Raw genomic sequence first — 20,239 nt, 5'->3', positions numbered from 1 at the left:
GCTCTCCATAGTCCTCCATGTGGTGAAATGTCCAGATTAGGGCTGGCGCTAAAAAAAGAGCCCTGAGTAAAAATAAGTAGCAGAGGGCCCTTTGGTTAATCAGGAGGAAAATTAAGTAAGCAGACCATTCATGGATGTCTTTGAGAAAGTTGCTAAGGTTTTCTCAAGGCTGTTATGACAAGATGACACATTTTGAAGATCAGGGTATTAATAGCAAGAAAGGGGGATTTTTAACCTGCTTCTCACCTGCCTGGTGTTTCTAAAACTAAGAACCCAAGAGTCTGATCAGCAATATAGTCTGCTAAACCAAAACCACTGGAAATTACCTCCAATCCTTGCTGGGTATTGCTTACTTCTGTAGCAGTTGGCACAGTCCCATGGGTGTTATATGGAGACACATAAGATGGACTCAAAACCATAGAAGAGTCCACAAGTCATACTTCAGAGCTTGTTTGAATCAAAGTTGTGATTATTTTCTGAGGAGCTTTTTGGAGAAGGAAAGAAGCTTCATGATGTAGGGCTTGCTTTGTTTCTTCGTTTTGGCCAGGTTGTGTGTTCCAAAGAACCTGCTCCCAAAGCGTTAACTCCCTGGGGTCCCTCTTTCCTCTTATAGGAGTTGCTCCTATCCAGTTCTTGGAGGTGTTTAGGTGTTTGCAGTTCACATTTCTATTGTTCTACTAGAGGCCCAGCGCACAAAATGCATGCATGGGTAGGGTCCCTGGTGGTTGCTGGCTGCCGGCTGCTGGCTGCCGGCTGCCGCCTCCCTCTGTTCCGTGCTGCCCCCTGGTGGTCAGTGCACGTCATAGTGAGCCATCGAACTCCTGGTTGGTGGAACTCCCAAGGGGACACTTTGCATATTAGGCTTTTATATAGAGAGATGGATGTGGAAGTCTGGTTTTATTTGCTGTTTTAGACAATCACAGTGGTATCTCTGGAATCTGGGTGTGTAGGTTCACTGTACTTTGATCTTACTTGAGCCCATCCATGGTATTGGGCAGACAAACTCCTACATTTATATGGGAATTTTCTGGTGTGAGGCACTATTTTGCAATTTGCTACAATCCTATGAAAAAGGAAGGCCAACATCACTGTTGTTTACAGTGAGAAACCTGAGAATGAAAGAAAGTGAGTGACTTGTTCATGGTCATGGAACCAGTAGCTGGCACAGCTCTGCTAAGTCCCCCATCTCCCGACTCTGGATGATACCTATGAAATTGTCCCTTGTGATCAAAAGTGCTATAATTTGTATTACCTTACGCTGGACAAAACCTATGTGAATGGCTGATTTCATGATATGCCATTTCACACATGTCATTGATGGTATTTCCAAGCCTATGGATACTTGGCTTCAGAAACAGGGTCAGTTTAGTTACAGACGCAATAGTATTTGCTTAGGGCAATTTTTTTAAAGAACTTAGTGGTCATTTTCTCCCCCTGCAGACCCAATGTGGTTAAGTTGGAGTCATACCAACTATGGCATTATGTAATATTCAGCTTTAGAAGAAATCTGATTGTTTTCTTAAATACCAAAAAAAAAAAAAAAAAGAAAAGAAAAGAAGAAGAAGAAGAAGAAAGAAATCTGACGTCTAGCACTCCTCTTACCCAACAAAACCATCAACATTCTTGGAAGTTCTGCCTGGTCACAGTACCCTTATGCCCATGGGAACCGTGTCCACTGTGACCATTTCCCTCTGCAAAGTGATCTGCGCACAACTGAGAGGTCTTAGCTTCCTAGCATACTTGAGCCTCTTCACTACTAGTCAACGTTCTGTGGTGGCAGTCCGGTTCATTGTGTAAAGCATTATCAGTATGTTGATAAGGTCGTAAAAATGACAGTGGGTAATGCAGGTGATTTTACAGTGCACAGTGTCATGGCCAGGGCTTGGAGGCAGGGCGGGGCGGGGTGGGGAGAGGGAAGTGGAAGCAAGTGAACAGCTTTATGATAATAGCGGCTATTACAGTTTGTCTTTCTAATGTAGCTTTTCTTTGGAGTATGAATGTGAAACGTAGTCTTCTTTGAATGTAAAAAATCCTGAAAGACATTTAATTCATGAACCGACTCATAGAGCCTTTTCCTTTAGTGACTGTTGTGATAATCTGCACCTTTCAAGAGAACAAAAGGGAAAAGAAATTTTTCAAAAGAGAAAAGAAAATGAAATGGTGGCTTAAAGGTTCCCAGATAATTGTCTGTAGAATTTGAAGTCATATAGGCTTTGATGCCTCTGTTATAAGTGGAGAATTGAGCTAAGTATATGAATGACTGATGTACCAGATGTCCCAACATCTTTTAAGTTTTTCAGTGATCAGATTGTTTTTGAAAGGCTTTCGTATTTGTCAACTGTTGCCCTATCCTTATACTTAACTTCGTATTGTTTAGGTGGACCTATCCCCAGCCCACAAAATGTTCCAACCCTCGCATGGATCATTATGCCATTGATTTGCTTTAGTATTGTAAGTGTATTCAGCATCTCATCTTTGAATATACTTTAGGTACTGTCTTTGAGAGAGAACTAGTAAGGGGGGAAATAACATGGAAACAGTTTAGTCCACATAGTGAAATTCCAGAAACTTATGTTAGTAACTACTTAGCTGCCGCTTAATTCAGAAATTGCCAACAAAAGTGCTTGCTTCGGCAGCACATATACTAAAATTGGACCGATACAGAGATTATCATGGTCCCTATGCAAGGATGACACGCAAATTCATGAAGAAAAAATAGCAAACTAGAAACTGCATTAGAATGTGTAAGTGATTTTAATTGCTTCCCCCCCCCCCAACCCGCCCCCCAAGGTATCTGAACTGAGGTAGAAAACTTAAAACTTAGCAACTGATGAACTGGCCAAAAGGAAGGCAAAGAGCCCATGAAGCTGCCATGGAATCAGACGTCATATTGAAAAGAAAGAAAGGAAAGAAATAAAGAATGGCCATTGAGTCTCGCCTCTATTAAGTTTTGATAAAATAATAATTTTCCTTTCGTTCAATAATTCAAAATGGCTGAACTGAGGTGTTGGGTATTTTTGTTTTGTTTTGGGTCTTTTACATAAGTTCACTTTGAGGAGATAGCAGTAGGGATTTTTTTTGTTTTTGAGGAATATACACACTGTAAAACCGACCGACCTGTTTTCCAAACTCCTTACGCCTGGAGTCAGGGAGCTGGAAAGAACACATGTCCTTTTCCAGCCACTCCAACAGCGCGCCCTGTGACTGTCAAGGATAAGTGTTCTCAAATCTCAGGTTAATGAAGATTTCTGGAGCTCAGAAACCACCTACAGATTTAAAACAGTTTTAAAATAGAAGAACCGAGTTTAATTTCCATATTTGGTTCTGGAAAACTCATATCATAAGTTCAATTTGACTGACTTTGGATCCAGCTCTCCTTCAGTTCTGCTTTTTAAAAGTAGAAAGTGTTTCATCTGTGTGTGGAATGCCTGCCATTCAAAATCACATGAGTTGACAGGATGCTTTAGAGATCATTCGTTTTTTATGGCAAGGGCAGTGCTCAGTCTAAAGGGTGGTGCTCAAGATTTCTCATCCCTTTTTGTTCCCAGTCACTCTGATTCTAAGACGAGTCTATCTCTATGTTCCTTCTTTGGTAGGCATTTCAACTGAGCCTGCTCCTGGGAGAGGAGAGAAACTGATGTTTATTTTCACAGCTCCCAAAGGTGGACATTGTTGACACTGCTGCAGAAGTGATACCTAAATTTCTGAGCAGGTTGAGTCACAAGCCAATGAGTAGGGAAGCCAGGGTTCTGGTCCTAGTTTGCCTGGAAACAGAGTGCATGCCTTTTCTATTGTAACCACACTGTCTCTCACTCCGTTTATGCTAACAACTGATGCTCACTCTGCAAAGGGCAGCCATTGCGTGGAGTCCAGATTCTGCTGTCCCTGTCAAGCCATGGACATTATCTAGTTACTAGATACATAGCGATGTACATAGCAATTTCCATCAGGAGGATGCTGTAGGACAGAGAAGCATCCTAGGGCTCTGTGGAGTCATGACTGCATCCTACAGTCTCCTGTCAGCCCCACCCAGAAAATGCTCACCCGTTCCCATTGTCAAGGTGTTCTGTCAATGGTGATGCTCTGCACCTTGGGCAGGGTGTTCTTGCAAAACGAAGCCTCTGGCAACACTCGAAATTCATCATTCTATCTCCTATGATGACACATAAGAAAGAGCATGACTATAGGACCTGGCTGATCAGCCAGCAGTGACAGTTTGCTTTAAGTTATATTTAGTTTTTATGAGAAGTGACTTAATAGTGACATCGAGTGGAGCACTCATCCTTACTTCATAAGTTGTTTCTTGGGGCCTTAATTATCAATAAATAAAAGGGCCGAGCAGACCTTGAAGCAGGGCCGGCGGAACATATCTCCTGCTATTTTAATTCTCTGTGTTTTAGAAGAACTATTGCTTTTATCCTCCCTTTGGAAGCTGCTGGAACTTTGTTTGACTTAAGCCAGTGATGTAAGAATTGAGGTTTTATCTTTTTCAGCTACAAGGATGAGTGAGAAATGTGTCATGCATTAAAATTCTGCAACCATTTGGAATACTACCTCACAAAAAGTTTGTGGAAGAGAGGCTAATATGTTTAAGAAATTGTTTTGAGTTTTAATCCTCAGATTTGGAAATTCTACTATACCAAAAATTATTAAAACCCCAGTAAATGCAACCCAGTTTTGGGGATCCCTTTATGTGCAACCCAGAATTTATATTTAGGTGACAAGGTAAAAAAAATCCAAAGTATTTTTTATTTGATTCATTTGTCAAGTATTTTTAAACAAATATTTTTTCTGCACATTACACAAACATGAATAATGGCACAGACTTTGTCCTACAGGATATTGCCACCTAGTTAAGCAGATCAATATTTTAAGAATTATTACAGTTATTGTACAACACATACGTTTATTCTATTAAAGAGGTTTGTACAAAGTTCTATGGAAGTCATCTATGCAGGGTGAGTCAGGAAAAGTTTGTTAGGGTTGGTGGCATTTGAACTAGGTATAAAAGGATTGGTAGTCATTGTTCAAGAAATAAAAAACACTATATTTTGAAAGAATCGATTCCAGGAATAACATGTAACTTGGTAGATGTGAATCATAGGGATATGTTAGAGGAGAAACCAGGGAAAAGTCTCAAAAGACTAGGTGGTTCCAGGATTAAGGGTAGTGTTTTCCCTTCTAAAGCATTTAGATCTTTTAGAACCATTTAAAGTTTAAGGAAACACACCTTTTATTATAGACTATTTCCAATATATACAGAAGTTGACAATATAATGAACCCCCATGTATTCTATACCCAACTTTAACAATTTTCAATGGCCAATCTTGTTTCCTTTATGTCCCCACCCATGTTCTTTCCTTACCATAACAGTTTTGAAGCAAACCCATCATTTCATCATTCCATCTATAAATATTTTACCATGTTTTCTAAACCGTAAGTTTTCTTTTTTAAAATCTACAATATCAGCCCTAGCCAATGTGGCTTAGTGTCCCATGTACCAGAAGGTTGTTGGCTGGATTCCAGTCAGGGGATGTGCAGGAGGCAGCCTATTGGTATTATGTTCTCACATCGATGTTTCTCTCCCTCTCTCTCTCCCCCTCTCCCTTCCTCCCTCTCTAAAAATCAATTTTAAAAAATACTGAAAGAAATCCACAATATCATTAATACATTTAACATAATTAACAATAATTCCTAACTGTGATTGAAGCTTGTCAAGTAAAAGGGTGACATGAATATACTTGAATTCTGGGAAGAAAACTCTGGAGGCAACGAGGAGGACACGCTGGAGAAAATAGCATCTAAAATGCTACAGGAAACAGTAGCCACTTGAACAGACTGATAACTGAGACCTCTTCAGATTACATATAATCAATAGTTATAAAATCATAAAGGCTAATGAATATTATTTGTTCACCAAATCCCCAAGAAGGGGATTTGGCAATTCAAGAAGGATTAACATAATTCATGGCTGATCCTTATTGGGTTATTTATAACAATGAGAAGCTGTTTGAGAGTCCCTTGATTCTCAAAAGTTTTTGCCATGGAGCAGCCACACCTGTGACAAAACAGTCTTTGACAGTATTTACCTATCAAAGCCATGTGCCTCTCAGTAAATGTTATTTAAATTTCAGTGTGAAGACTGGAGTGGGTTAATGGGGGGAAAAGGAGACCTAAGTAATACCTTCAACAATAAAGATTTTAAAAAAATTTTCAGTCTGAAGAAATTGGCACCCCAAAGTGTAAGCTTTCTGACAGTAAGTGATAGAGTGGGTATGAGAACAAAGCACTTCCAATAGTTTTGCACTGAGCATCACTCCTTGCCTACACCTACTCTGCAGAGTGAGAATGCAATGTAGTGGATGATTTAAGAGTAAAAAGTGTAATAGAGGCAATGCATTCCATACAGAATCCTCCCAAGATTAAGAGAAGCCAATAATTGGGCAATAGGAAAGGAGGTAAAATGTTTTCACAAAAGAGAACTCTTTATTCACATATTGCAAAAAATTGGAGGTCTGCATTCATAAATATTTATCCTCTGGTTTCCTCCAAAAACCATTCAAGCAGTTTATGATAAACAGCAAAAATAAAATGAAACTGGAAGTGATTGACGAAGGAATAAAACAAGGTCAAAATATATCAGAGTGTGGAATAAGTTTAGACTTTGAAAGCTTTGAAATGTTTAAATTAAGTCATATTCTGCCATGGTTAGGCCTGCCAATTGGCTCAAGCATTGAAAATCAAGCCGAGAAGACTTCTGGGAAGATGTATTTGTTCAAATGTTTGTTGTTGGTGAAGATACCTTGTATTCATTTGAAAACTGAAAAATTCAGTCAATCTTTCAGGCATTTGCCTACACAAAAAGTAGACATTCTGATGCTAAAAAAAAATAAAAAAAAATAGGTGTTTGACTGACATTTTCAGTTCCAGTATGATGTTATGAGGTCAGTCTGTATCAGTGGTTCTCCACTGAAGGCACTTTTACCCTCCAGAGGACAATGTCTGGAGACATATTTGGCTGTACTACTGGGGGTGGGGGTGGAGTGCTACTGGCATCTAGTGGATAGAGGTCAAGGATGCTGCTAAACATCCTACAATGCATAGCATGGATGGACCCCCCACAACAAAGAATTATCCATCTGAAATATCAATATTACTGAGGTTGAAAAACCCTGACCCATATGAATCAATTACAAATTTCTTCTTGAAACCACTGTTGAACAGTAAGTAGTGGTGACCCTAATACACTATATTGCTACATCGACATCAGGGCAAAAATAAGATGTAAAATGACTAGTCCTTCAGAATAAGGTTCACAAAAAGCTAATCTGAGTGGTTCACAACACAAGTTGACAGCACTCTTGGGTGCCCAAGAGCATCAAATGTTGGCAGGCAGGAAGGAAGATATTTAACCAGCAGAAAAGTACTCAAAGGAATTAGGGCGACATTGTTTATCTGAGCTGGGAAAAGGATCATTAGATCCTTAGTCAGGGAATGGTTCATCCTGGGACGTCTCCCTCTGGGACTTGGAGAGCTCATTTCTCTCTTCAAAAACTGAAGAAGGAGAACTGCAGGCATCAGAAGCAGATGGATTAGATAAACTCTGCCAACCTGGTGATTATGTATCTCTTATTTATGTTATTCTCTTTCATCTTCCCCCTCCCCCTACTGTAATTACATAGACTCTCTCTGCCTTTGCAACCATTCTCATCTTCTTTCCTTATTTTTGTTACATCTGGTACCATCCTTTCATTTTTATTATGTCCTCCTCCTCCTGAGTCTTTAACTTCTTCCTCTCTATGAGATAATCCCCATTAGTGTCCAGGTATGTTCCAGCAACTCTTGTCTTATAAAAGTATCCCTTGATCCCCACATCCTCTACCAACTGCTCTTTACTTCAATCCCACACAAACTCATTAAACTTATATTCTACTCACGATGTCTTTGTTTCTTTGCCTCCATTTTGTTCTATGTACTCTTCAACTCACCCCAGCCTGGCTTCTGCCCACCGTTCCATTGAACTGCTCTTGTCAAGATTACCTGTGATCTCCTTGCAGCAAAAAGTTTAAAAGCAGGTAGCTTTCCATCTTTCTCTTATTTGACCTCTTTGTAACATTCAATGCAGTTCATGGTTTCATCTCCCATGAGTATGTGCTGTTGGCCTTAAGTTTTCCTTCTGCATCTCTGACTACTACTCAAAATGCTTTGCTGCTTCATCTCTCTCTGACCTCTAGATGTTGGAGTTTCCAAGGCTTAAGGTGGGTCCCCTTCTCCTTTATCTTTATACTTTTTTCCCCAAAGCTATCTGAACCATTCCTATGACTTTCAATGCTATTCACATGGAGATAACTCCTGATTTTAAATTATATCTCAGATCTTTTCTTGGAGCTCCCTATTTGAATAAATAACCACATCTTGAGACCTGTACACAGGAGTTTCACAGGAATCTCAACCTTCACACATCTTAAGCACAATTCTAGATTTCTTTTGTATAACCAACCCACCATCCTGCCAATATTCTCTAACTCAGTAAATAGCATTATGATCCAGCCAGTTTTCAAGCTTGTAATTCCCTTATATCTTTCACTAATCAAGTTTCAACTCTTGGCTTAAATATCACCTCTTCAAAGAGACCTTTCCTATCACTAACCTAAAATAATCTCTCTTGTCATTCTCTGTCCTAGAATCCTGTGTGGGTTTTCATTCATAGCTCTTGTAATAATTTGTAATTATACGTTGATTTGTCTGTCTACGTATTTAATGCTGGTTTTCTTCACTAAGCTGGATACTCCCCTGGACAGGGACCAGGTCTGTTTCATTCACCACTGGATACCCGGGCCCTGGCATAATGTTTGGACAGTAGAAGTGTGTGCTCAGTCAATATTTGTTGAGTCAATAAAGGACTATTTTGATACTGAGCCTAAAAAAGACACTTTTCCCCCCCAGCCAAGATCAGAATTGGGTCCTTTTGTTAGAATCGTGACTTTAATTAGATTAAAAGTTAACATTTAAACACCCCATGGAAAAACACAAAGAAAAAAAGATCATATTTAATATATGCTTATTGGTTGATTAACCAATTGAAAAATATACTAAATTTCTTTGTATTCCAAGTTGTTCATTGGTAACATAGAAATAATACTATTAACTGTCTTTTATAGAATTATTTAATAGGATGAAGTTAGACAATTGCTCTCTAATCTTCTCTGAAGAAAAACATTTAAGACATACAAAGCCCCATTCAAGATGGTGCAGAGCTTACATGTACAATCAAGTTCCTTCGTCTGGGGAGTGCACTGCACCGGTGTCTGAACTCTTGTGGTTTGTGAGCCAGCAAAATGTCAGTCATCTTCAATGTCATAAGCCCTATTTGAAGAACACCATATGACAGTGTTTTTGTGAAGTGGATAGAATTATATAATTGTTTATGCAGCCCCGGAGCCCACCTCTCTGCTGCCCTGCCTCATGGGAAGTGCCATAGGAAGCTGGTGCACCACACAGGAAAGTGGTCCCGGCTGACAGTGTCTGGCCAAGGTACTGAAGGGTGATAGGTGAACGAAATGGCAAAGGAAGCAACTTCAAGGGGAGGAGTAAAGGGTAGCACCTTTAGGTCTTGACAAGGTCATATTTACCTCTCAAAAGGAAAACTCATGTTTTTAAATTGAATGTTCAGGTTGGGGGTGCTCATGGGCTCTTGGGAGGGGGTAAAGTTTTTAGTATCTCAAATTTTGACTCAGAAAAGCTGACGGTGGGAAATAGGGGATGGTGGGGTTTTTTTCCTCTCCTTTTGCATTGGGCAAGTCCATATTTTTTAAGGTATAAAAAATGATGGTAGAATCTCAGGAAATACTGATTTCCCTTTGTCTTCTTTTGAAATTTTCTGGGGCAACCAGTCTTTATGCACTTGAGTAGTGCTTTTCAGACCTTCTGCACTCAGGGGGCTCCTTGAGTTTCTCTCAAACGTTCAATAAGAGGTATCCTCCTGAAGATAATAATCCCATTTTGTAAAGTAGAGAAATCTCTCCCTGATTGGAGCGCTGAAGCCCTAAGCAAACCACTGGGAATGTGGGAAGTATTTGCTTTTTAAAATCCTACTAACCCGCTCCTTATCCCTCTTTTAAAAAGCTGTTGCTCTCTGATGTAGGTAGAATTGAAGACCAAGACAATGGGAGCTCTAATTCCTAACCTGTTCAGTCCCAAACCTGGGAGACCAGGGCAGAGGCTCAGAGCCCATTGGTGCTGAAGGAGTGGGTTTAGATTGGGGAAAGGGAGCATGTGAGGTCTTTTCTGGAAGACTTAAAAAGAACAGCCAAAGTTTGAGTGACCGGAGGTAACTAACAAAATATGTAAGGTTCCATGTGACAGGAGAAGATGAACAGACAGGGTTCAGGGCCCAATCGTCAGAGGCACAGAGCCCACTGTTTGGGCTCAGAGCCATTGTGAGTTCCAAGGCTCCACCTGCTTGAGTTCACCTTCACCAATACGTCTTTGCCCATCTCAAGGTACCCAGCACTGCTTCCGATGCCCAGCAAGCAGGAATTTTAGCTGCTTACTAAAACCTCCAATGTCATTTTAGACCAGGGGTCCTCAAACTTTTTAAACAGGGGGCCAGTTCACTGTCCCTCAGACCGTTGGAGGGTCAGACTATAGTTTAAAAAAAAAAAAACTATGAACAAATTCCTATGCACACAGTGGCAGCAAAAACACCCGGCGGGCCGGATAAATGTTTTCGGCAGGCCGCATGTGGCCCGTGGGCTGTAGTTTGAGGACCCCTGTTTTAGACCGTCGAAAACAAAAGCTATTTTAACAAAGGGAGATGATTAGGTTGGAATCATTTTTGCAAAGTCAAAGAGGCAAATTTTCTTGAAATCAGACTGGAGAGCAGAAATTCCACGACTGACAGCAATCTCGCAGGAGATCTAAATGGCAGAAGAGCCGCTTCCTGTCCGAAAACTCACACTTTTTAAAAAGAATCTTTATTGTTGAGATTATTACAGACGAGAGGCCTGAGGCATGAAGATTCTTGCAAGAATGGGCCTTCCTTCCCCTGGCTGCTGGCACCACCTTCGCTCCTACCCAGAGCCGCCTTTCTACCTTCCCACGCTGCTCAGAGGCCTGGAGCGGCTGGGGCAGTGCAGAATGCTCTGCCCCAAGCCGCTCAGTGCCTGTGTATGCAAATTAATCCACCATCTTTGTTGGGTTAATTTGTATACTCACTCCTGATTGGTTGGTGGGTGTTGTGAAGGTACAGTCAATTTGCATCTTTCTCTTTTATTAGTGTAGATGTCCCTCTTTTTCCCCCCATAGCTCCCCTCCACCCGGTTCCCACCCCACCCCAGGCCCTTGCCACCCTATTGTCTGTGTCCATAGGTAATGCATACATGCATATAAGATCTTTGTCTAACCTCTTCCCGCACACCCCCACACCCCTTCCCTCTGAGAATCATCAGTCTGTTCCATTTCCATGCCCCTGATTCTATTCCATTCACCAGTTTATTCTGTTCATCTGATTTTTTATTCATTTGATTTTTAGATTCACTTGTTGATAGATATGTATTTGTTGTCACTTTGTTGTTCATAATTTTTTATCTTTACCTTTTTCTTCTTTTTCCTCTTAAAGAATACCCTTCAGCATTTCATATAATACTGGTTTGGTGGTGATGAACTCCTTTAGCTTTTTCTTTTCTGTGAAGCTCTTTATCTGACCTTCAATTTTAAATGATAGCTTTGCTGGGTAGAGTAATCTTGGTTGTAGGTTCTTGCTATTCATCACTTTGAATATTTCTTGCCACTCCCTTCTGGCCTGCATACTTTCTGTTGAGAAATCAGCTGACACTCGTAGGGCACTCCCTTGTAGGTAAGTAACTGTTTTCCTCTTGCTGCTTTTAAGATTCTCTCTTTGTCTTTTGCCCTTGGCATTTTAATTATGGTGTGTCTTGGTGTGGTCCTCTTTGGATTCCTCTTGTTTGGGGATCTCTGTGCTTCCTGGACTTGTAAGTCTATTTCTTTCACCAGGCAGGGGAAGTTTTCTGTCATTATTTCTTCAAATAGGTTTTTAATATCTTGCTCTCTCTCTTCTTCTGGCATCCCCATAATTCAGATTTGATACGCTTGAAGTTGTCCCAGAGGCTCCTTACACTATCTTCATATTTTTGGATTCATTTTTCTTTTTGCTCTTCTGGTTGGGTGTTTTTTGGTTCCTATGTTTCAATCATTGACTTGATTCTTAGGATCTTCTAGTCTACTGTTGAATCCCTGTATATTATTCTTTATTTCAGTCAGTGTATGCTTAATTTCTGACTGGTTCTTTTCCATTTTTTTTTTTTTTTGCATTCTCACTAAGATCCTTGAAGGTCTCATTAAGTTCCTTGGAGGTTTCTAGAAGACTCATGAGTAACCTTATAACTGTGGTTTTGAACTCTATATCCAGTAGTTTGCTTTCTTCCATTTCTTTCATTTGTGACATGTTTCTTTGTTTCCACATTTGGGCTGCTTCCCTGTGTTTATTTCTATGTATTGGGTAGCTGCTAAGTCTCCCTGAGTTGATAGAGTGGCCTGTGTCATAGGTATCCTATAGGACACAGTGGCTCAGCCTCCCCAATCACCTGAGGTGGACACTTGTGGTACACCCTTTTGTGGGATGTGTGCACAGTCTTGTTGTAGTTGAGCCTTGATTGCTGTTGGTGACACTGTGTGGAATTGACCTGCAGGCCAATTAGCTGTAGGGACCAGCTGCGACTACAATGGGAGAGCTGCTGTGCAGGAGACACCCTTATGGAGCAGGACTTACTTCAATGGAGCTTTGGTGCTCACTGAGTCTGCCCCTTGAGTGTGTCACTTATGGATGTGAAGAGTTGTAATCTGATATGTCTCACCTTGACCACTGGGTACACTGGTTCTTAGGTCTCCAGGGAGGTGCAAAGTCAGCCACTGCCTGGGACCACCCAGCAGGAGCTACAAAGAGATCTGTAGATTCCTCCTCTTTGTATGGGGTTTGGAAGTGTCCATGTAAGGCCCAACTGTGAAGCAAGGCAGGCTGGTGCTGGTACCGGGTTTTTTTCTTTTATGGCCTTTTATTGCTAGGTTTGCAGCTCCCTGACGCTGCTGCAGCTTGTTTAACAGAGTTTTTGCCTGAGAAAGGACAGCCCATTCATATGCAAAAGCCACTGCACACAGCTTAGGTGGGGTTGTAAATTGGATGAGGCAGGGTCTTAGGGATTCACCAGGGCAGAGCAAACAGAAATGGCTGCCAGTCAGCCCTGCACCAGGGAGGTCCCAGCACAGGAACAATGATCTCTGCCAGCACCTTCATCCGGAGAAAGCTGCTCCCGAGTTCCAGCCCCAATGCCAGACAGTCCAGTTTCTGTACGTGTCTCGGTCCCCCTGAGCCTCACCTGGAACTGGAGCTCAGAACAAATGGGAGCTTGTAAATTCAGTCTGCGGTGCCAGCCTTTTAAGAGGAGCAGCTGGGTCTCCAGCAGCCTGTGTGTCAGTCAGCCCCAATCCGCACTGGTTTTCACAGCCCGTAGTTCTTACTGCCCATAAGGACTTCTTTCCCCAGCTCTGGAACCCTGGACTGGGGGTCTGGTGAGGGGCTGGGACCCCTCGCTCCTCCAGGAGGCCTCCGCAGAGGCAGTCTCCCTCCCCATTAAAAAAGTGGTACATGTGGGTGCCAGACCAGCCCGTTCTGTGCCTCCGCACCTCCGCACCTCCTACCAGTCTCAGTGTGCTTTCTTCATTACCTCTCTAGTTGTAGTGCTTCCACTCAGCCAGCTTTCCCGCGGTTCTGGATGATAGTAGTTCTGTATTTTAGTTGTAATTTTGATGTGGTTGTGGGAGGCAGCAAGTACAGGCTTTTACCTATGCCACCATCTTGGTTCCGTCCCGAAAACTCACACTTTTTAAAGCAGATGCATTAGTTTGAAACCAGCCTTCTGACACACGGACTCTTTATGGCCCGGGGACCTCAGTGTGAGTCTGGAAGCCCACGGTGATGGGACACTTCCCTTTCTTCCATTAGCTCACTGTTTAAACTTGGGCAAATTATGTTATGTTTTTGGCCATGGTGCTCTTTATAAAATGAGGTAAGCTGGTAAGTGAAATGTCCCCTTGGAAAGGGGGCTTCTCCCCTGTACCACAATCTCTTTATCTGGTAGAACTACAGAGTTTCTCTGAAGAGACAAAAAACAATACACTATCAGAAGACTTGAATGAGTGAGCTGATGAAGCCAGGTGTTTAGAGACCAATCCTTGCAAATGTCCTGCCCAGTAAGAAACCCTCCCCTGGTTTCTGGTTTCTCCTTTTGGCATAATAAACAACAACAAAGGAAGAATACCAGCTCAACTTGTAGAGTCACTAGTTATCCAAGTGGTCCATTATCTAAGAGCTGGAAACTATCCTGGAAAGTCCACAGTGATGACTACCTGTGATTTACTCGAGTGTGACGTGGAAGAGTAAGTTGTTACTAAATTGTAGTCAACAAATCCAAAGCAGCAGAGAGAGGAAGTGGGAGAGAGTGAAACTAGATACGGTAGTGTAGAAACTGAAAATGTATTTGCCTCCAAGCATGAGTAGGTACATATTTTTTTAATAGATTGCCCAGTGTACACTCTGTCTTAATCTTTCCAGAATGTACAAATTAAAGTCTTGTGAGGGTATTGGCACCATGTCCTGTGCTCTTTGGGAATCATTAGTGAACACCTATTTTACAAGAATTTTTCTGTAAAAGAACAACAGCCCTAACCAATTTGGCTCAGTGGATAGAGCATCGGTCTGTGGACTCAAGGGTCCCAGGTTCAATTCCGGTCAAGGGCATGTACCTTGGTTGAGGGCACATCCCCAGTGGGGAGTGTGCAGGAGGCAGCTGATGGATGTTTCTCTCTCATCAATGTTTCTAAGTCTCTATCCCTCTCCCGTCCTCTCTGTAAAAAATCAATAAAATATATTTTAAAAAAAGAAAAAGAAAAACACAGCCCTAGCTGGTTTGGCTCAGTGGATAGAGCATTGGCCTGTGGACCAAAGAGTCCTGGGTTCAATTCCAGTGAAGGGCATATACCTTGATTGCAGGTTCCTCCCCAGCCTGGGCCCCGGTCAGGGCGCATAGAGGAGGCAACCAATTGATGTGTTTCTCTCACATCGATGTTTTTCTCTGTCTTTCCCTCCCTCTTCCACTCTCCCTAAAAATCAATGGAAAAATATCCTCGGGTGAGGATTAACAAAGAAAAAGAAAAACACACACACAAAAATCAGGGGAAATTGGAAAACTTGGAGGTAACCTAGACATTTGAATTATATTATAAATGGAAATAAGTAGTAATGTGTTAGCCTAACCAATGATTGACAAATGCTACAGAAATCCCCAAACTTACTTTCTTGTTTGGGCAAGAGTTGAAGTTTGTGTTGCAATTCGAGCCTACTGTTTCAATGAATATATGCCAGAAGGCATAGTAGCTGTCTTGGGATTCTGCCTTATCCAGTCCGCCAACAGTAACATTCTGAAGATTGGCACATTGAAGAGTCCTCCTTAGCTTTTGCTTAGCATCTGTGATGTCAGCAAGCAGCCTGATAAGTCTGAGGTCAGGGCTTACAGGCTCAGATGTCTGCAGGGCCAACAAGACACCATAACGAGTGAAGTGGATTAGGGACAAAAAGAGTTCTCTATCTGGGACAAGTAATATTTCACTTTCCTCTTAAATCTACTAAAAAAGAAAAGGCACATAGTGGGATGATAAATGGCAATGACACTTGGTCTCAGTTTGGGGGACAGTAGCGGGTAGTGGGGACTTTGGGGAACAGGGAAGTAGTTGCTCCTACGCTTCAGCTGCCTCACTGGGATGCAGCCGTAGAACAAGCAGATCTGATTTTCCTGCAAGAATCTAGAAAACTGAATTTTTAATGTGAAAGACTAGGTTTAATACTTTATTCAAAGTGTTTTTGCAACTACTTTAAAATTTTTGAAAATCTGTGAGAGCCATTCCTGTGTAAGCCTAACAAAAATTACACCCATAGGCTTGTTCCTTGTCCAAAAGGTCACCATTTTATAACCTGTGGATGTTGAGTAAGAAAGAACTTGTCAACTTGCTCCATCTTCAGTTTGGAGAAAAAAAACGAAGACTTGTGGTTTATTATTTGTATGTCTTTAAATAGGCTTTCTCAGATAGAGAGAAAAATGTAAAAAGCAAAGGGCACTTGAGAACAATACTTATAATGATTAAATCAACACTGACTGTCCTTTTATACTTAATTGCTGTAGCATCAGAGCCAGAGTTCTTGGGTTATTGTGAAAAGCATGATTTTGTATTAGGACACACATCCATATCTATGTAAGCTATTGCCGATGTCAGGCATATGCTGTCTGTACAGTCATCCTGCTGTGAACATGAACCTCAATAAAAAACTCACTGGAACAAGAACAGACATACAGACCAATGGAACAGAACAGAGAACCCAGAGATCGACCCAACCCATTATGCTCAATTAATATTTGACAAAGGAGGCAAGAGCATACAATGTAGTCAAGACAACCTCTTCAATAAAGGGTGTTGGGAAAATTGGATGGATACTTGCAAAAAAAAAAAGAAATTAGACCACCAAATTACACCATACACAAAAATAAATTCAAGGTAGATAGGACTTAAACGTAAGACAAGAAACCATAAAAATCTTAGAAGACTCCATAGGCAGCAAAATAGCAGACATATGTCATAGCAATATCTTTTCCAATAGAGCTCCTAGGGCAATAGAGACTAAGGAGAAAATAAACAAATGGGACTACATCAAAATAAAAAGCTTCTGCACAGCAAACGAAACAATCAACAAAACAACAAGAAAGCCCACTACATGGGAGAACATACTTGCCAATGTTATCTCTGATAAGGGTTTAATCTCCAAAATTTACAGGGAACTCATACAACTTAACAAAAGGAAGATAAACAATCCCATCAAAAAATGGGCAAAGGACCTAAATAGACACTTTTCGAAAGAGGACATACAAAAGGCCAAGAGACCTTGAAAACATGTGCAAAGTTGCTAATCATCAGAGAGATGCAAATCAAAACAATAATGAGGTACCATCTCACACCTGTCAGACTGGCTATCATCAACAAATCCACAAATGACAAGTGCTGGAGAGGATGTGGAGAAAAAGGAACACCCGTGCATTGCTGGTGGGAATGCAGACTGGTGCAGCCACTATGGAAAACAGTATGACACTTCCTCAAAAAATTAAAAATGGAACTCCCATTTGACCCAGTAATCCCACTTCTAGGAATGTATCCCAAGAAATCAAAAACACCAATCAGAAAGGATATATGCATCCCTATGTTCATAGCAGCACAATTTACCATAGCTAAGATCTGGAAACAGCCTAAGTGCCCATCAGCAGATGAGTGGATTAGAAAACGGTGGTACATCTACACGATGGAATACTATGCTGCTCTAAAAAGGAAGGAACTCTTACCATTTGCAACGTCATGGATGGAACTGGAGAGCATTATGCTAAGCAAAATAAGCCAGTTAGAGAAAGATAAATATCACATGATCTCACTCATTTGTGGAATATAATGAACAATATCGCCTAATTGAACAATAATAGAACCAGAGACATAGAAGCATTGAACAGACTGTGAAACCTATGAGGGAAGTTGGGGGTGAGGGGGTAAGAGATCAACCAAAGGACTTGTATGCATGTATATGAGCAAATTCAATGGACACAGACAATAGGAGGGTGAGGGCTTGTGCTTGGGGGTGGGGGTGATGGGGGAGAGGTTAGTGGAGGGGAAAAGGAGATTCATGTAATACTTTAAACTACAAAGAATTTAAAATGTAAAAAAAAACTCACTGGAATGATTCAGATTGCTCCATATTATAGCAAAGAAGGAGCTTTAGATACATCTAGATGACATAAGGTTCTCTAGTTTTTATAAAATAGATGTTTGGCACTTTGTAAACAACACATTATCAAAGTAAAAACTCCCATATTTAACAGCAAAATTAGAGGCCTGACCAGGTAGCTCAGTTAGAGCATCGTCCCCATACGTCAAGATCGCGGGTTCGATCCCCAGGTCAGGGCATGTACAAGTGTCAACCAATGAATGCATAGATAAGTGGAACAACCGATGGATGTTTGTCTTCCTCTCTCTCTCTCTCCCTCTCCCTTCTTCTCCCTCTCTAAAAATAAAAGCAAAATTAAATTTTGGAAAATAAACTATAATACCTGGAAAACAAAAACACTCCGACAAAACCTGGAATCCCTTCACATTGTTTTAGATGCATGAAAGCAACCCATTTTGGGTCTTGAGCATTCCTTGATTTTTAGTCTAGAATCTAGACACTGCTTCAGATAGGTCAGTACTTTTTCCCAGTCACTGCTGTTTTTATGGTGTCTTTTTGTCTTTCTCTCTCAAACCAAGTACTAATGACTACTATTTTACTTTGCAGCACTTAGTGAGAGGTTTAAACATTTCCATTTGTATTTTTGTTTTAAAAATACAATAAATAATTAGTGTTGCATTTAGCAGTGAAGGAAGTATCTTTTTACCTAAATGTGTGGCGAATACATTCAGTCTTTGTGTGAATCATAGTCCAAGAGTGCTAAGGTAATTAAGTAAACACATGCATGCTCTGTTTCCTGGACCAGAAATTAGAAGTATGTTGGAAAGGAGTCACTGAAGATGAGCTATCGTGGTGAGAGGAAGATTGGCAAGGGCTTAAAACTGTGTGAGCATGCAGATTTGTGAAATCCCCACAAATTACCACAGCAGCCGAGGAGGCTCTTGTTCTAATTTTAGTGCCCAGCTTGGTTTCACTTACTATGTCAACCTTTCAACATCCTTATTGTGACTGGTAGATCCAGCAGCAAAACTTTTCTTGGAAATGTTTTTCTGTACTAGCCACTGTCAAGAATTGTTTTCAGGGATATTAGTCACCTGACATGCATTTATTTCCATTCTGCAGAAGAATGCATGCCATTGTCAAGACTTAGATACCACTCATGACTCATTGGTACACATGAGATACCACTTACATTTCTATATGTATCTACTGGAATCTCCTGCCTCCTCTTTGGGGGCATGTACTAGTATGTGTCTTTGTATCCCCTTAAGTACTTGTGATAAAAAAAAATAGATGGACACTGATCAATAAAAATATAATTGAATAGATTGAGTTGTATGTGTAGAGAACTCTCGTTTTATCCTCCTAAAATAATAAATACTACAGAGTATGAAGCTGAGTACAGAATTTTTATTTAAGAAATCATAGAACTAACACATAGTTAGTAGAAATGGGATTTAAGCTAGTTCTCATTTTCTAGCTCAAATTTTCAGTCTGTGCTGCCTTCCCCCTCTTTTTCCTTTCTCTCTCTCCCTCCCCCTGCCGGGAGCCGGTCCATCCTTGCTGTTTCAAGGGACCTGGCATATATGGCATACGGTTCTTAATATGTTTGCTCACCTTCTTGGCGCTGTGTTTTAACCAAAGTCACCTCTCCGAGAAAGGTTGAATCCCCAGGTAGGGATTTTCCCCTGAAGTTAGGGAGGGAATAAAACCCCTCAACTAAGTGCCAGGCGGGTAATTAATCCCTTTAACTACGAACAATCATGCTTAAACTACATAATCTTTTCTCCCTGGAATGGAGATAAGAAACGCCCTAACCTTTGTAATAGAGATTGATAGGATTGAATCAACTGGTATAAATACAGTTGTAGCAAGACAGAAACACCCAGAACTTAGAACACAGAACTCATGAGACAGAATTCAGAAGACAGCGCCTAGAGACGGGGGAGCTTCGCTGGAGAGAGCATGGCAAAAGATCCTGGACAGAAACTGGCCTCAGAACCTAGAGACAGAACCTAGCGAGAGAACATGGCAAGGGATCCTGGACTGAACCTGACTACAGAGATTGGCAGGAGAACCTGACTGGAACCTGGACACTGAACCTGACTGGAGAGCCTAGACTGAACCTGGCTGGAGATCCAGAGCAGAACCTCTCTAGAGATCCTGACCAGACCCTGACAAGAGAACCCGGCTATGATGATCAACTGAACTCAGCATCCGTGTCATTTAGTCTTCGCCGACTCCGTCCACACCTTTGGGGACCCCTGGACCTGCTGGGTCCAGAAGTCGATTTTACTTCTCTCATGACTCTTTCATAATGCCCTTTACCCTAATTCTGCTCATGCGTGTCCCCTCTGTCGATCCTACGGCTTCCGAGATCATAATCTGTGTCTGCCATGGTTGTA

The 20,239-nt window shown here is 41.3% G+C and overlaps 1 protein-coding gene and 1 non-coding gene across 6 annotated transcripts in view; both read left to right on the top strand.

Moving 5' to 3' along the window:
• The window catches only part of RASGRP3 (RAS guanyl releasing protein 3), a 106,478-nt gene that overhangs the window by 32,205 nt on the left and 54,034 nt on the right, over nucleotides 1-20,239 (top strand). Inside the window, exon 1 of one of the 5 annotated variants that reach the window (XM_059660153.1) lies at nucleotides 7,981-8,076. The exons of the other annotated variants lie outside the window; for them this stretch is intronic. The gene's annotated coding sequence lies outside the window, so the exon portion shown is untranslated. Of the gene's footprint in view, nucleotides 1-7,980; nucleotides 8,077-20,239 lie in introns of those variants that run through there. 5 annotated transcript variants of the gene reach the window in all.
• Nucleotides 2,621-2,724, top strand: LOC132213990 (U6 spliceosomal RNA). Its single transcript, XR_009448102.1, has one exon. It is a non-coding gene; the product is annotated as a U6 spliceosomal RNA (small nuclear RNA).

Source organism: Myotis daubentonii, chromosome 12 (genome assembly GCF_963259705.1).
Source record: "Myotis daubentonii chromosome 12, mMyoDau2.1, whole genome shotgun sequence".
Classification (NCBI taxonomy): Eukaryota; Metazoa; Chordata; class Mammalia; order Chiroptera; family Vespertilionidae; genus Myotis; species Myotis daubentonii.
The sequence above is the reverse complement of the archived record's forward strand: the minus strand, read 5'-3'. Positions and strand labels throughout refer to the sequence as shown.